Source organism: Pinus tabuliformis, chromosome X (assembly GCF_031772625.1).
Source record: "Pinus tabuliformis cultivar Carrire ecotype Pingquan chromosome X, CPIR1, whole genome shotgun sequence".
NCBI classification, from domain to species: Eukaryota; Viridiplantae; Streptophyta; class Pinopsida; order Pinales; family Pinaceae; genus Pinus; species Pinus tabuliformis.
In genome coordinates, this window is record NC_142308.1 from 943215344 (window position 1) to 943234735 (window position 19392).

Genomic DNA, 19392 nt, shown 5'->3' on the forward strand with positions numbered 1-19392 from the left:
GCCCCATGGAATTTTTTTTTGGACACTATATTAGGTGGGTGGACTTACATATGGTTTTGTGCATGGCTTTCGCACATGATTTGGGCGCGATGATTTTCGGTCCATGGTATTTTGTAGATCCGGGCAAGGGAACTATGATTATGTTCTAATCCAGGATTAATGGATTGCGGTTTATGGTGCTTCAGCATCTATATATATGTATTTTAACATTGAAAGGAATATAATTAGAAAAATCAATCTGGTAGTCTCGGTTTTGGGATCCATGGGAAAATACCTGTGTATATTTGTTTATGTGTTATTCTCTTGCCATTGTTTATTTTATTTTTTTAGAATTGGTGTGCAGGTAATTTATGTACGGGGTTAAAACCTAAATTTGGTATTAGAGCTATTTTGGCTTCAAGGGGACGCCTTTACTGCTGAGGGGTTTTTCTCAGGCCTGCGGTAGACACTGTTTAGTGGGAGATCTGCGGATCGATTATTGTGGTGAAAGAAGATGGAAAGTAGTGGAAAGGTAGAAATCAAGAAATTTAATGGTCATAGTTTGAGTTGTGGAAACTCAGGATGGAGGATCTGTTGGTGGATAAAGACCAGTGGAGCACAATAGATCTAGGTACTAAACCAACGACAATGTTTGATGAATACTAGGGAAGTTGGATCGGAAGGCAGAAATCACAATACAATTGTGTCTCAAATTTAGTATTGTTAAATGTATCAGGGGAATCTATGGCGAAGGCTTTGTGGGACAAGTTAGGGACTTCTTACCAGTCTAAGTCTATGGTGAATAAACTATTCCTACAGAAAAATCTGTATAACCTTAGGATGAAAGATGGCGACTTGGTGACAGAGCATCTGAACACATTTAATACTATGGTAAGCCAATTATTACCTGTCGATATTAAAATTTCAAATGAAGATAAGTGCATTAGTTTGTTGTGTTCTCTACGAGATTCGTGGCATAATCTAGTTGTTGCAATAGGTAACAATGCAACTACCTTGCAGTTTGATGAAATAGTCTCATCCTTATTGACGGAGGAGATGAGATAGAAAAATATAGAGAGCCAGAATGGTGATTCCTTGTCTGTACGAGGACAGTCCAAGAACAAAAAAAAATAAGTCCTCGAGTGGGAGACATAAATCTAGAGGGAGATCTAAATCTCCAAGAAAACCTCTAAAGGTGTGCTGGAAATGTGGAAAGGAAGGGCACTAAAAAAGCGATTGTAAATCTAAAGCTCTTGAGAAACGAAAAGGATTTGATGATGCTCCTTCTGTAGAAGTGAAAACCACCTTAGATGAAGGTGCAGATGTGTACTTGGCTTCTTCTTCAAGTACACATGTCGATCATGAGGCATGGTTAATTGACTCAAGTGCATCCTTTCACTTCACTCCCCATAGAGAGTAGTTCTACGAGTATGAGAAATATGATGGTGGTGATGTCTTCTTGGGGGATGACAAGAAGGCTAGAATCATTAGTCGTAGAAAAGTCAATTTGAGGTTGCAAGGTGGAAGGATTAGAACACTTTCAGGTGTTCTGCATATTCTTGCATTAGCTAGAAATCTGGTTTTTGTAAGGAAGTTGGATGATGCAGGTGTAAAAATAGTGTTTGAGAAAGATACCTGCAAGATGGTTCGGGGAGCACTAGTATTGATGTAGGGAGTTTGGATTGGAACTCTGTACAAGCTACAAGGTAGCGCTGTGATTGATGGGTGCAATAGTTTTGTGGTTCCTAAAAGTGGAGTAGAAAATCTAGTGGTCTCTGGAGAAAATACCATGTTATGGAATCAAAGGCTTGGACATATTAGAGAGAAGGGTCTTAGAATACTTCATCATAAAGGTATGGTAGAAGGTATGTATAATAGCTCTTTGGATTTTGATTTCTGTGAAAATTTTGTATATGGGAAGCAGAATTGGGTGAGGTTCCCCTCTGGTGCTAAGAGGGTGAAACAAATATTAGATCTTGTGCGCAGTGATGAGTTTGGACCTGTGTCGGTCCCATCACTGGGTAAGTCTATGTAATATGTATCATTTATAGATGACTTCTAAAGTAATACATGGATATATTTCCTCAAGAAGAAATCTAAAGTCTCTGACAAGTTTAAAGAATTTAAGGCTCTGGTGGAAAACCAAATAGAGAAGAAGATAAAGGTGTTGAGGACAGATAATGGTGGAGAGTTTTGCAAGAAGGAACTTGAAGAGTTTTGTAAGAAGTGTGGTCTAGCACGATAGAATAATACTCCATACACTCCTGAGCAAAATGGAGTTGCATAAAGAATGAACAAGACATTGATGGAAAGGACAAGAAGCATGCTTAGTGGTGTGGGGTTAGGACAGGAATTTTGGGCAGGGGCGGTGGACTCTACATGTTACCTGGTCAACAGATCACCTTCATTAGCATTGGAGGATAATACTCCATAAGAGGTATGGACTAGTAAGAAACATTCTCTTTCACATTTTAGGGTATTTGGATGTGACGCATATGTACATGTTACAAAGGAGAAAAGAACAAAGTTGGATAGTAAATATGAAAAGTGCATCTTTATTGGGTATAAGGATGGTCTAAAAGGTTATAAGTTTTGGAACCCAGTAACAAGGAAGGTTATGTACTTCTAAGATGTAGTGTTTAGAGAGGTGAAAGATGTTATTAAACATGAATTCCTACCAAGGAACCTGAGAAGATAGAGTTTCAACTAAAGGAGGAAGAATCAAATTCTACAGCAGAAGAGGAATCAAAATATGAAGAGCCACAGCCTCCGGTTGTGAGAAGATCAGTTCAAGAAAGAAGGCAACCGGAAAGGTATAGTCCATCTCCTTTCTGTTCAAAATTTTCTTTATCTATTACTAATGATGATCCTAGAAATGTGAAGGAAGTAGTAGATTCAGAGGATGGAAAACTATGGAAAGAGGCCATGGTTGACGAAATGGCATCTTTGCACAAAAATGAGGCTTGGGATCTGGTGGAGTTTCCGACTGGAAGGAAACCCATTGGTAGAAAATGGGTGTTCAAGAATAAGATGAATACAGAAGGAAAGGTGGAAAAATACAAAGCTCGGTTGGTAGAAAAAGGTTATTCCCAGGTGCCAGGAATTGATTTTGGTGATATTTTTTCTCCTGTTGCCAAGGTAGCTTCTATTAGATTAATTTTATCTGTTGCTGCTGCTTTTGATTTTGAGGTAGAACAGATGAATGTGAAGACAAAATTTCTTCATGAGGATCTGGAAGAAGAGATCTACATGAAGCAACCTAAAGGAATTGTGGTGAAGGGTAAGAAAGAATTGGTATGCAAGTTAAAAAAGTATCTATATGGGTTAAACAGTCACCAAGGATGTGGTATTAGAAATTTGATACATTTATACAGGGACTTGGCTTCACCAGAAGAAAATTAGATCACTATATGTATTTTAAATTAATTGGTGACCGTGTTATTTATTTGGTCTTGTATGTGGATGAGATGTTGCTGGTTGGAAATGACAAAGAAATTATCCAAGATTTGAAGACCAAATTATCCTCCAAGTTCAACATGAAAGATCTTAGTGCTGCAAACTATATTTTGGGCATGGAAATTAAACAAGATCATGCAAAGAGGAAGCTATGGTTAAATGAGAGGAAGTATGTGGAGACAATATTGAAGAGGTCTAATATGCAAGATAGTAAATTGGTGAAGGTTCCTATTCCTGTAGGTGTAAAGTTATCTGTTGAACAGTGTCCCAAGAAACAAGAAGAGGAAGAGGACATGTCCCATGTTCCATATGCAAGTGAAGTCGGTAGTTTGATGTATGCAATGGTCTGTACTAGACTAGACATTTCACATGAAGTGGGAGTATTGATCAGGTTTGTGTCAAAACTATGCAACAAGCATTGGACAACAATGAAGTAGGTTTTTAGGTATTTGTGTGGTACTAGTGATTATGGTTTATGCTACCAAGGAAGACTAAGATTGGACAAAGTTTTGGACATTCATGGCTTTGTTGATGTAGACTGGGACATAGATCTAGATCAGAAAAGATCTACAAGTGGGTATGTGTTTAACCTATTTGGAGGTGCAGTCAGTTGTATGAGTAAGAGACAATCTGTAGTGGCATTGTCAACTACACAGGTAGAATACATGGCAGTCACTCATGCAAGCAAGGAAGAAGTTTGGTTGTAAAGATTGTGTGCAAGTATGGGGCTAGTATAGTGAGCTATAAGGATAGACTGTGACAGCCAAAGTGCAATTTTCTTGGTAAAGAACCTTGCTTCTCATTCGAATACAAAGCACATTGATGTTCAGTATCACTTTGTGAGGGATATGGTAGAAGACAAAAAGGTGTTGCTAGTAAAGGTGTACACTTTGAAAAATATTGCAGATGCATTGACAAAGTCTGTGAGCTCTAAGAAGTTCTCTTGGTGTAGAGAAACAATGGGAATTGCAGGGCTGGATCAATGACTAAGCTCTCATGTGCAAAGAAAACAACAAGTGGGAGAATGTTGGGTTGTGTTATATTCTTTCCATGACTAGTCCCAGTAGTTAAGTCAGGGGGCTAGATGGGGGGTAGTAGCCCCCCTCTACGGGGTCCGGGGCAATGCCCTGGGGAATTTTTTTTTTGGACCCTATATTAGGTGGGCAAACCTACCTATGGTTTTGTGCCCGATGGTTTTCGATCCATGGTATTTTGTAGATCTAGTCAAGGGAACTACGGTTATGTTCTAATCCAGGGTTAATGGATTGGGGTTTATGGATCCTTCGACATGTATATATGTATTGTAACATTGAAAGGAATATAATGAGAAAATTCAATCTCGTAGTCCCGGTTTTGGGATTCAGGGGAAAATCTCTGTGTATATTTGTTTTATGTGTTATGCCCTCGCCATTGTTTATTTTTTGTTTTTAGAATTCGTATGTAGGTAAATTTTGTACGGGTTAAAGCCTACAGGGCATTTCCCAGAATGTTGTGATAACTTAGAATCAGTAAAAACACAGGGAAACAGTGATGAAAAAGTAATAAAATGAAAAAGACTATAACCAGACCCCTACTAGCCATGACAAGCATTTTGTCAAACACATAATCAATATGTAACCTACAGGTGTAAACAACATAATTAAGTGTAGGTATCTCACACTTATCTGAGAATCGATATGAACCATTGGTCCCTCATGTCAATTGTTGCATTATCCTCTATTAGGTCATAGACACATTACCCATTCATATACAAGTAAAACATGCTGAGAGTTATACATAGCTATTGTCATAAAACATGCATATAACCAACATAATATGAACACAAATACCATAAACATATCAACCATGAAGATCCACATATACATCATTAGTTTTACACATGAAAATCAAGGGAATGAATTTCTCATTAATGAATGCAATGAACCAACAGGAGATGGGACTAGCACATTGCACCCAACCATAGATTGGATAAGGCAAGTCTCTCTTTAGCCAATCACCCTCGTGCCATATTCAAAGCATGAATGTGGGACACATAGAACATAAAAAAACACCAATTAACATGGATGCCACCATGATGAGAGTACCCATATCATCAAGGCTATTAGAGAATGGCAAGTCTAGGCTGAAAATATTGTCACACCTAGAAAAACCCATGCCATGGTAGAAAAGAAACACATGCAATCCCATGCATGCCAAATCTAGCAAGAAAAATACACATGCAAGTTAATACCTGTAATGAAGCCTGTTGTAGCTGCTTGATCCTACCTTTCCCTACTTGATCCTTACTTCCTCTTGCCTTCTTTTCCTTTCTTGCTCCAATCCAAAAATGCTTCAATTAACTCTAAGTGTCCAAGAGTGAGAGAGAGAGAGAGAATAATGAGAGAGATCCAAAACACAACCGAAAAAATGTTACCAAATGATCCTCATAAGCCTTTTTTATGAATGAGGCCTCTATTTTCTTCATTTTCCATTATTTTCCTTCATTTTCCTCCTCACATGTAGCTTGTGACCTTTTACCTCCTTTTTATCCTAATTTCCATTATTTCCATAAATAAATGTGCCAAAAATTCCATTTTTCCTTTCCAAAGCCTTAGCCATTTCCTTTTGCAATTTTCTTAGCCATAAACAACCAAATGAACACCCCCCTAAGATGTCTTTCCCAACATTCACCGTGGAATAAGTTTCCCATCGACCGTGGTTGTTGTTTTTACCTGTTATGTTGTAACAGATGCAAAACCCTCCAAAATTTTGGCTTGCATCCAAATTTGGATCCTTCCTTGGGTTTTTCCTTGATGTTTGCAAGAACTTGGGCTCATCCCGTGAGCTCGTATTGATTCTTTGCACCATCCATGCTTGATCGTTCAACGGACATATTTTCTCATGTTGGTCACAATGTCATTCTTGCAATCATGTTCTGGCCATGCACAAGGTCCTCCTTCGTGTGTACAAAGTTATGTCTACTATGTAAACATCCGTCGCACTCACACACAAATTTGTATGCACTGTCGCATAGGCATCCTCGTGGTCGTTAAATGTTCTACCTATCACAAGTGTCATGCTTGTTGCTCACACCATCGGTTAGTTAGACTAAGTGTATGTTGTCTTATTGCCTCAAGGTGTCTTGTCATCAAGTCATGTTGAGTGTGTGTTCGCGAGGTCATGCATGTACGATGTCACTCATTCACACACTTGGTCATTTTGTTGAAGCTTTGTCAAATGGATCATCCTCCAACAACTGAACATATGTTGAGCTTCATTGTGGAGATTTAGGTCTCAGTGATTATTTACTGGTGCCCAGAATTACACAAATCTTGAGGCTGTCTCCCAAGCAGTCTATACTACGCAACCTTGGAATTGACTTGACCGACAATCACCCAGAACAACACAAAAGTTTCCTAGCAAGACATTTCAATCTACGTTGCTCGAAAGAACATCAACCAAGCCTCCAACTGGTCAATTGGAGAGTTTTACCGGGTAGTGACCCCAGGACTCACTCCCCTAAAAAAATTGCGCAAAAGCTACAAATCATGCCAACTCCACTGACTGAAGAGACTTAGCAGACATGTCGGACAAACACCATGTGTCTATCACTATCTCCCTTAAAAAATTGTGCAGTTTTTCCAACCAGTCACCCAGAAAGCCGACCTACTGCTCGCCCAGAAAACTACCCAATTTTCATGAGCAATCACATAGCTTCCCAGCATCCCTCTTAGTTCAAAAAAATTGTAGGGATGTCCAAAATGCCAACCTCCTAGCATTGTGCTATTTTTTCCAGCAACATTCCCGCAACCAACTTCCAACTCCATAGAAAAATTGCACAATTTTTTCCAGTAGCACTCCTACAACCCACTGTAAACTCCTCGGAGAAATTGCGCATTTTTTGCTGCCAGTCCCCCTCTGATCCCTGCACTGCCTCCCTAAAAGAATTACGCAGATATGCCCTCCAGTCGAGCCAGATCCCATGGACAGTCAGTGTTGATCCAGATTTTCCATCTCAGTCTCCCAGTGACCTCTGCACAATATTACTGGCAGCGCCCAGAGCCCACATCCTGGCTTGCAATCTTCCTTGTGCAATTTTAGAGCCTTGTCCTCGCTCACGGTCACCTGCGTCTGAAATTGAATGACAATGCCTCATGGTAGACTAGGAGATTTCTGGATTTGATGTCGTCTTGTCATGAGTGGTTGCAGATACAAGTACATGGATGAGACATGACACGACGACGAATGGGATGAATAAGGAGAGAATGCGAGGAGATTTTTTTGTGAACAGACGAATGAGGAATGCATACGAGGACATTTTTTCATGAACGGACGAATGGGGAATGCATGCGAGGAAATTTTTTTGCTAAAGGACGGACACATGAAGCATGCCAAAGTATAAGCGAAGGAGCGACGTGCACATGCAACATGAAGCGAACACCAAGACAATCAAAGACTCTACACACCTTTCCAATGCGGAGTTGAAGCTATGATACACCAAGAGGACATCCATCACTCAGTAGCATAGTATTTCAACATGCACAAAACTAGCACCATGAACACACCAGCTCTGTCGTGTCGAGTAATGTCATGAGTCATCTCGACCACAACACTATTGTGGGCCACACCGTTGTAATCAATGTAATGTAATGTGGAAGTCCAAGAGACCCACATGTAATCTGAAGAGTCATGTAAATATGAAGAGTCATGTAAGTCAAACAGTCTTGAGGGAAGTTTAACAGTCACAAGGACCAGTTTTACCCTTGGCTATAAATAGCCCTCATTTGTACATTCAAAGGACTTTTCACTTTGGCTCCTCCCACATAGCCTTCAATGTCTGTAATCTTTTCTTTGAGGAGCGAGTAGTGGCTCCAACTCCTCACTATTAGGGTTAGTGATGTAATGGTGTATCAATGTGTCTTGGAACTTTCTCTTAATTCAGAAGCATGTTAACATGCCAACACATTTTCACACATTTATTGTATTCGTTTCTAAGACTATGCTTTGGATGCTTATAATGCATGTTGTTTTAACTTGTATTAAGACAGTTGAACTATTTCGGTTGCTTTAGTCAATATGATGTTGGAAATGTGTTGTATAAGTTGGTAACATTGTCTCAGCGGTGTGGGCTATCCCGCTAGACACTTGACAAATTCATTCTTGTAAAATTGTTATAATGCTCTTCGCACTCGTGTGGATTATTCCTCTCTGTGTTGTACATAATATTTGTTCACCTTGTGTTTGTGATTGTTGCATCCATGTGGACTACTCTGCCAGAAGCTGTGCATGTCCTATTGTGTTTTGTGTCTCTAACAGAGTCGGGACTATTCCCTTTCAACTTGAGACTCACTTCCACCCTCTCCCTCTGCAATGAAAGAAGTCTGACACAAGCTGCACTAGGCATTCACCAGGAATGCAAACCTCATTGTTTGAAGACAAAGAAGACCACTCTCATGTGTTGAAAAGCAAGAGCTAAGGCATATCTTTAAGATAATTGAAAATGGGCCTTCATACCAGATGGGACTCCACCAAATGGTGTGAGGTCTAGTTGGGACTTCATACTGGGGAGATCCCCTGAATTCTGGTGGGTCCAACACCGTCAACATTTCTGGCACTAGAAGGAGGGACAGATGACAAACTGAGCCCGATACATCTGGTTTGAATCTCTTACCAAATGGATCATACAAAATTTGTGCTCCCAGGGTGTTTCTGTCTTTTCTTCCTTAATCAACTATCAATCCCCAATGAGCTTCTTGATCACTTGTCCTTGTTAAATTTTGAAGCTGAGGACAAAACATTTGTAACCAAGCATATTTTTGATTTCATTTTTACGGATCTCATGAAATCGATAGTGATGAGCTTGTTTGCGTACTTTTCTTCCTCACCCTTGAAGGTCATGCTAATCGATGGTATCATACCCTGCCACCGACTTCCATCCATTCCCTTCTCACTCTCCTCAAGGAACTCCATTGTTGGGAGCAAGATCACCCAAGGACAGTTTTGGGGCTAAAAGCCCATGTTTTGGTCAAATGTAGACTCCACATTTTGTGGTTGCGAAGGTGTCATAAGTCATAAAGGGTTGTCTGCCCTTAGTTTTGTAAAGTAAAGTCAGTTGTAAGAGATCTACCCATGGTTCGTGAACCATGGGATTGTATAAAAGAGCTAAGCTCTAGGTAGTTTTAGAAGGAGGAATTTGAACTAACATGTAAGAGAGACATAGCTCTAAAGTAGAAGTCTAAGTTTCGGGTTGTAGCGTAGGTAAAGGCTCTGCAGTTGAGTATGTAGAGGTCTAGGGTGGAAATCTGCAGCTGAGTGCGCAGACCCCTGCAGCTATGTGCGCAGGATGGATAGAGTCTGTAATCACTTGGAAGATATCAATAAAGAGAAATATTCTAAAATTTCTGTGTCTTTGTTCTGCTGATGCATCTTGATATGTTATGTATGAATTTCCTTTTTAATGCTTCTATGGTGCGCAAATGAATGCAATTACGTTGGATAACTGAACACAATTAAGTATACATGTTTACACGGTACTAATTGTGATTATCTAATAAGATAAGTAAGACATTTAGACTAGTTTTGTAATCTACTCAGTATGCTGCCATAGCAGCACGAAAGTACCTGAGTTGCAGGTTGGGGCTGCGTGAAGGTCAACCATACCTTTTCGCAGAAATATTGAAGGTCAAAATAGAGGGCTTGTCTAGCAAGCCCTAGAGTGAAGTAACCTGCGTGAAGGCCGGAATAAAGGGAATAAACCGACATCATGACCATCTCAGGGTGTGGAAACTTGGTTCCAACACCCCGCATACTACTTCGAGTGAGACTGCGGTCCGCGGGATGATGCTGAAAGGGCCAGTAGAGTAGGGATTTTTTTGGCTAACTAACGCTGAACTTGCGTCAGGCCCCATCAAGCCAACATCCATTAAGCCTTCGATAAGTGTAACCACCAAGATGTTTATGAAAGAATCTTTCATTTAAGAATGAAGCTTGGCGAATGAGTTGAGGAGTTTTCTACCCACTTCCTTCACCTCTGTCACGAAATTCCTGAATGGTTTGTGGACCTTGACTTCATGAGCCAAGAGCTAAAATGCCTAGTTCATGTTTCCTAACATGGTGAACCTCCTAATTTCCCTTCTCCCTCGACTCTTATGGACTGTGAGGCCCCTCAATTTGTAGAGGAGGAGCCCAACATGCTGTTTGTGACTTGTCCTCCTCCCCTTCTGGTCTCAAAGTAGGTGTCCCCTCGTAGTTGTTGAAAATCTAGGAAATATGAATAGTGGGTACCCCGTCACGGTAGTTGGAAAGTAGATAAATCTGTGTAGCATTTTCCCAACCCATCTTCTCATTCGTCTCTCACTCCAATAGAGGAAATTCGAGAATGGCTCAGAAAGCATATGGCGAAAAGTCATTCCTCCATTCTACAAGATGACATCACCATCCATAACCCAAGTCTCAAGTCTAACCTACATCTCTGGCATCCTCCATCATTTACAGGCCCTGACTCCTTGTACCATGACTTGCTTGAACAATCCTCTTCACTAGCTAGTTGCATGCACTCTCTTGATTCTCAAGTTGTTGTCTCAAATTGCATTCATGTGTAAGGCAGTCTCATTATATAGGCAAAGGAGAAGGAAGGTGAAGAAAAAATCAATTCCTCTTCTATGTTTCAAAATGGTTCACATCAAAACATTGAGCTTCCATTCTTGATCGATTCTCAATCCGCGAATCTTAGTGGAACATCATCGCTCCTCCTCCTCCTCTATGATCAACCTCCGATCTTGGGATTTCATCACTCCCATGCTTCCGTATGTTGTGATGAATGCCCAAGCACATCATGTGATTTTTTTTTCTCTCATGTACACTCTAACTCAGATCTGGAATGCACGATGGTAAAAGCAGGAATCCATGTCGAAACTTCATTTGTAGCTCACTTGCGCATGTGTCCTACCATTCATAGTGAACCTACATGAGGTAGAGATACTCTGTTAGGCCCCTATACTACTAGTGTAACCCCTTATTGTTATTAGTACAACTCGCTTATTATATTGGTGTACCCATGTAGTGCCCATATTGTTACTATTGTGCCCCATAGACGCCCACTATTGTTATTATTGTGCCCTTACATTATTATTGTTATGTCAGCTCTGATTATATTATGACCCCTTAGACTCCTATATATAGAAAGGAGGTCTTTTCATTTGCATCATCCAAGAATTGTTCATTTATGTAATGTAAAGGAGGTTGCCCCCTCAAAGAGGCTGAATTCTAAGGCGTTGATCTATCTTTTCTTGAGCTGGTTTCATAACATTTGGTATCAGAGCTTTGGATTCTAGGGTTTCGCTGCTCCAAACAGGTCATTGTGGCATTTTCACTATAACTTTTTTCTGCAATGTTTCAAAAGCTAAGAAACAAATCCATTGGAGAAGACATCGCGCTGAATCTCAGGTCTGAATTTCAGAGCTTTTCGTGCTATATGTGCGAAGATATGATTTGAGGAAGTTGGTCTTTGTGTAGACTCCTGAATTACATTCCAGACAGGTGACTTGGGGAAAATAGTCATAACTTTCTCTCTGAGAATCAGATTGAAATTTCATAAGAAGGTACCGAAAGAGGACGGACTGTAGTTTCTCGTATATATTTTTCAGATCCAAAGGTCGAAACAGTGACTCGTGGCATGTCGTACAAGTTCGCGCTACTGAACTAGTCTATAATCAAGTCACTGTGGGAGATTTCGCATAACTCTTCCTTGGAGAATCCAATTTGGATCAGACTAGTGGCATTACAAAGAGGATAGAGAGGGCTACTGCAGGTCGCAATTTCAGAACTTAAAGATCTGAAAGTACAGAGTTACAGTTGTTTCAATATCGAGCTCCTAAAATCAAGAAAAAGCAAGACGAGGAAGTTTGATGGCAAGGATCCGGTAAATTGGATACTTTAAATGGACCAATATTTTGATCTACATGGTGTACCACTGTTACAAAAGGTATGTATTGCATCTTCATATCTAGAACCGGATCAATTTTTATGGTATAAAGGGCTTTGTTCTCATAAACAACTTGTTACGTGGTCAATTTTCATGGAGTAAATGATAGCACATTATGAGGATACGAAGAGTAACACCTTATTTATAGCAACACCACAACAATTGGAAATAGTAAAAGGGCTTTGTGACATAGTGGAAAGTTAAATTATGGCAACAAGGAAGTCTACCCCTCACAACTATAAAGATGGAAGTGTTGTTTCTCCTAGCCTTCCACAACCTACAAGGGTTACACCACAACAATTGGAAGAGAAAAGAGAAAAAGGGCTTTGTTACAATTGTGATAGAAAATGCACTAAAGGTCATAAGTGTGCTGAGAAGAAATTATTTTACATAGAGTATGAAGAGGAGGAAGAAAAGGATCAAGAAACATCAAAAGAAGAGGATATATGCCAAGATCCAACCCCATATAAAGAAGAAATGAATCAGACCATATCTTGTAAAACATTGGCAAGAATTACCACTCCTCAAACTCTCAAGATAGAAGGACATATCAAGAAGAAAAAGGTGCAAGAAGTGAAACATTGCATCGAGAAAGAAGAAATGAATCCAACCATATCTTGTAATTCATTGGTCAGAATTACCACTCCTCAAACTATCAAGATAGAAGGACATATCAAGAAGAAAAATGTTCAAGAAGTGAAAGATCACATCGAGCATCAACAACAAGTTCTCAAACTTTTAAAGGATAACACCACTTTGGTGCAAAATCGAATGAAGCAACAGGTAGATCAACATTGTAGTGAAAAATGTCTTGTTGTAGGTGATTGGGTATTTTTAATGCTACATCTCAAGCAAGATATTTATGATAAGGAAATGTTGGCAATACTACATGCACTTAAGAAATGGCGACCTTACCGAATGAGAAGACACTTCAAGGTAAAAATGGATCATGATAGTCTTAAATACATTTTAGAACAACTATTGTCTTTAGAAGAACAAAAAAAATGTGTCACAAATATGTTGGGTTATGACATTGACATCATCTATAGAAAGTGGAAGAAATTTTTTGTTGCAGATGCACTCTCAAGAAAGGATGAGGTTGTGGAATCATTGTTTTGTTCCATTTCTATTATCCAACCAGATTGGATAAACAAAGCAAGGGATGAATGGAAGAAGGACGAAGAAGTATGGCCACTAATTCAAAAGTTGCAGAAGATCCCTATTCAAACAATATTGGTAAAACCTGAAGAGGAAGGAGAAATCATATTGGAACCTAGAGCAGTCATAGAAACAAGAACCTGACAGCTACGAAATCGATCAATTTTAGAGTATCTCATCAAGTGGAAGATTTTTCCCATTGAAGATTCCACATGGGAGGACAAGAATTTTATACAAAAGCATCAAGAACTACTCAAGCATTGAGGACAACACTTTTTGAAGGAGAGGGGCATGTTAGGCCCCTATACTACTAGTGTAACCCCTTATTGTTATTAGTAAAACCCGCTTATTATATTGGTGTACCCATGTAGTTCCCATATTGTTACTATTGTGCCCCATAGAAGCCCACTATTGTTATTATTGTGCCCTTACATTATTATTGTTATTTCGGCTCTGATTATATTATGACCCGTTAGAATCCTATATATATAAAGGAGGTATTTTCATTTGTATCATCCAAGAATTGTTCATTTATGTAATGTAAAGGAGGTTGCCGCCTCAAAGAGGCTGAATTCTAAGGCATTGATCTATCTTTTATATCTTTTCTTGAGCTGGTTTCATAACATACTCTTTGTTATCTTGTTTCTTCATCTGATGAGATATGTCCTCAATCGACATAATGCAGTGTGGCTATCCATGATGAAAATAGTCTCAACGCACAGGTCTCTTCCCACTCGTCATCATATTCTTTGTTGCATGAAGACAACTCGTCAAGTCAGCTTGCTGAAGCTGAAAATTTTGATTAAGCCTATGACATAGATGGCCGAAATCCTTAGAGTAGTTTTGAAATCATCAACAACATCCATCTTTAAGCCATACATGATCTGGTTCACATCTCAAAATGAAAATTTTCAATTCTGGAAAGTTCCAGGACGTTCTAGGGAGTCGAGGAATTTCAACATCCATTGATGGTTATGTCAGGACCTCGCGACTCTGGTATCCCCCTCAAACCGAATCAAATTTGGTTTCTCATCCACAATCCATCTATCTACATGGTTTCAGTCGATGTAGACCCTCATGTAAATAATGTTTACTATTCCGGGTGTGATATTTCAAAATTTCAAATTTTCACTAATGACTGAATCCATGAGTCTGCTAGAGAATGTCCATCTTCATGCACCTCTCTTACATCCAATTCGGGTTAGGAGTGTCCATCCCTCATGAAATCATGGAACTGTAAAGTTGATCATATCAAAGGCTATCTTTGTCTAGAATCATACTTATCGAATGTTCTCACTCGTAATCATCTCCTTGGTGTTCTTGCGAATTTTGCATGTCAAATCTGCCCGCTCATCACGCAAGAAATATCCCTATGTGATGAAGAGCACACAACCTATCATGTAAATTAAGTTACTCTCATTGCACCACACACCGACTGGCTTCACACATTCATAGTTCTGACATCCCTTCTAGATCTCTGTGATCACCATGATGCCTGTGTAGAGCCTTGCAATAGGTATGTATTTACTCTTGATTGTTGTCTTTTTCCTCCTTTCATATCCATTTTGTGCCATGATATAATAACATATTCACTTGAGTGGATTCAAGCAGATATTGTCTTTCCAACAGCGTAAAAAGATGGTGCAGAGATCTTGTCAATGGTCTGTGCATTTTTGGGACTTGGCCGTGAGGTCGTCAAGGTAGGTCAGGATGATCCTAGTCAGATTGTGGAACACATAGGACATAGCACGCTGGAAGGTAGTGACCACATTTTTCAAACCGAATGGCATCACACGGTAGGCAAAGGTGCCCCATGGTGTCATGAAGGCAGTTTTATATTGGTCCCGTTGGCGGATTCAGATCTTATGATAACCGGAAAACCCATCCATGAAAGACATGACTTCATGACCGACGCAAGCATCGACAACTTGATCGATGAAAGGAGTAGGGAAGTTGTCTTTGAGACATGCTTGGTTGAGATCCTTGAAGTCGGTGCATACCCGAATGGTACCATGCTTTTTGTTAACAGGGACCGGGTTAGATACCCATGATGTGTATGTGATGGGATATATAAACCTAGCTTGGCGGAGTTTCTTATACTCCCCAGCAAAATGGTGTGGCTGAGCGAAGGAATAGGGCTATCATGGAAATGGCCGACTGTATGCTTCACTCTCGGAACATGAAGCTTCCTTTTTGGGAAGAAGCGGTTGTTTTTGTGGCATTGATAAGAAACCCCACATCTACTCGTGCATTTTATGGTATGACTCCTTATGAGCGCTTACATGGGCAAAAACCCTATATTTGACATTTAAGGAGTTTTGAATCGGGTGCACGGGTCTACCCACCTCATGGAAGGCGTGATATATCACTTGTCTAGTATACTCCTCGCCATACTATGGCTGGCTACAATTAGTCCTTTTCAGTTTCTTTTCTCTATGACCCCACTACTAACCGTGTGACTGAGCATCATGAGGCTATCTTTGATGAGCCTTTTCCTCATGGTCCAAAAGGAGCTCTACCGTCACTTGTTTCCAACGATGGTTCAAGTGATGATTGTAAGCATGTATCTATGGAACATGCGTCTTCTTGCCCAGCTGGGTTACTTTTTGATGACTCCTAGCTGGTTGTAGTGGATCTTTCCACCTCTTAATCGAGTATCAGTCCACCCATGGGAACTTCTCTGAGCTGCTCTTCCGCACTTATTGGACAGTCCTCGAGGACTTATGGGACTACTTGTTCCTCGGGGCCCTCTCCTTTCGTAGAGGTTTCTTCTAGCCTTCCCTCATCTGACACGGATATGTAGCCAGTGATGAACCCTCTCTCGATGAGCAGACTAGTAACGAGCCCTCTCTCGATGAGTAGCCTAGTGACGAGCTCTCTCTGGATGTGCAACATAGTGATGGGCCCTTTGCTGATGGTGATCCCTTTCCTTCCAGTGCTATCCAGTTCAGTGATGATAGATTCTGCTCGAAGTTATCGTTGTTGGATGATTATTATAATGATAACGATGATCCTACTACTCCATTGTCGCCATTTTTGCCCAAGTGGGCTATTGCTAATTTTGAGCCCACAAAGCATAAGCAAGAGTTGAAAAGAAGCCCTATCCCGTGGCCAATCTCAAGGAGCCATATAGAATACTCGCAATGCTTATGTCACGGTTGAACGGATAACCTGATGCCACAAATTTGTACGTGTCTTGGCTGCCTATGATGCATGCTGTCGCCACAAAAGGCAGGATATGAAAAGACCGTTGTATGCGATTGTTCACAACGCCCCACCGCCTTGCATCTCTACCCCCGCCTACAATCTGTTGATAGACATTGGTGATTGGTACTTGTTCGAGGAAGGGTGTGACTTTAGAATATATGGATGCTCGAAGCCCCCCCATATATTTCCCCACTATGTCACCGATATGATGTTGATACGATTTGATCGACCAAACTAACTCTCATTACTTTTTATGTAGAAAAACAACAGAAGGAACAACTGTTATTCCAAAGTCAGAACAACAAAAGCTAATTGAGGAAAATGAGACACGTCATGTGTGGTCGAACCAAGGAACGAGTCAAGAAGATCAGCGTGAGATAGAAGAATTGTTTGAAGATAAGATTTAGTTGTGAATCCCTCAGGATCTCCTAATCTTGAGGGATCACATTTATCTTTTCCTTTTGACTATAAAAGGGAAGACTAAAGAGGGATCTCTCATCTTTTACTTGGATTGTAATCTTAATTTACAGAAGGGTGATTCTGAAGAACAAGATCATATTGTAATGATAAGTGACTTTGATGATTGATATACAACTTGCATTTCTGTTTGTTCGGATATTTTGAAATAGCTAAGTAGTGTTCGTTGGTGGCTAGGGCCCGGTCTCTGGTCGAACTTACTTCTGTTCCTTGTTTTATGCATTTTCCATTTCCTGCAAGTTTATTTTTCTTTATAACTTTTTAGTTGATGTATTTTCGTTGAATTGGATTTTTGGTATTCATTTCATTAATGCACAATCATAGTTGGTTTTATTTAATTCATGTCGTGCATTGAATTAGTTATCAGTTAGAGAATCATTTCTGGTTAATTACATAATAGAGTGTGATTGATTAAATACTTTCCTTCTATCTAGTAGTTTAATTCTAGCTGAAAGAGCTCAGTTAATACTACGGTGCTCTCGGTTGATTGTCATTTGAATTTGGTTGGTTAATATTGAATTACGGTTTTGTTTGAGATAGAGTCATGATGCTTGGATGAATTATTTCCTTTAAAGTTACAAGTTTGAGATTTATGATTGTATCCGTTTACTCTTGTATTGTTAATAATTTATTTTAAAGCATGACTCTCTGGATTTATAGCTTGCACATATTGTGTACACTCTTGGAATAAAAAGACTTACCCAGGTTGATAATTAATGTGAGGAAATTAGGAGTTTTAAAACACATCTTTTAGCACCCAACATTTTGGCGCCGTTTCCAGGGAGAGTGTTGCAATTTTACAAAGAGTGATGTTTGTCTGTTGAGAGAGAATTGGGTATTAAAAACAGGAGGTAAGAACCTGCGTAACGAGCGAGTAAAATGCTCGCTCCTCTGCCCACTTTCTAGCAAAATTGCATAGGAATTTAAGATAGAAAGGAATGTTTGTATTTTTGTATGAGTGACTAAGGAGAAAAGACCAGAAAAAGATATAATTCCTCCCCCCAAACCTGAAAAATATAAGGGACTGGTGACCCTTGGACGATCAACCTTTATTGATGAAATCAAAAGAAAATTTGAGTCTCAGTCATCAGTAAGACCTCAAACTATTGCTACCAGACACCCTACTGTTTCCCTTCAGGCCATAGGATCACCATCTATAGCTAACGCTCAGATTCATAGTAAGACTGAAGGGTCTGAACACAGTTTTCAAGATATTGAAAATTCACAACCACACCCTTCACAAGAAGGGAATTCTTGCAACCTTCGTGAAGGAGAAGGAGAAACAGGTAATCCTGAAATTAAATCATCAGAACCTAGACCTCCTGAAGTAGTGATTGAACAGAGGACACCTAGTGTTCTGGATCGAGGTAGTGCTGTTAAAATCATTCCAGCCTCTTCTGGACATCCTAGGAACAACTCTCCATCTCTAGAGATACTTGAAGAATATTGGCATATTTTTGACCAAATGGCCAATAATCAGCGACAACCCCAAACCTCTACATTACAATACCCTATTGTAGACAAAGTGGTCAATGCCCCCATGAAATCTATTCCATTACAGAATATTCCTATCTTTCATGGGCTAACTTTAAAAGACCCTGATGCATTCCTTTTCAAATTCAATGTCCTATGTAGGTGTTATGATTACACCACTAACCCCCAAAAGCTGAAACTATTCCCCTCTACTCTGAAGGGAGTAGCCTTGTGTTGGTTTATAGGACTTGGTGGAGGTACCATCAATGATTGGGAACATATGAAAACATCATTCCTTAAAAAATACCAATATTATTACTGAACTAGAGAACTAAAAGATGAAATCTTTCAAATGGTAGCTAAGCCTAACGAGACTCTAGAAGAATATGTGGAGCATTTCCAATATAATCTGCAGAGATCTCCTTATGCAAATCTACCTAATAATGTTCTAAAAAACATAATGATTAAAGGTATGAAAGGCCAATGAGTAGAAACAGTGAATATAATGGGTAAGGGTGATATTTATCAAGAAGATTATGACAATATTATAGACTTGTGCATCAGGTGCTCCAAGGGTAGTACAAGGTTGAAACCAGCCGGACGCAATGCGATCACCAGAGACAGCAAATCCTCAGGAGGTAGCATTACAAGAGTCGAAATTGACAATCTATTGGAAGATT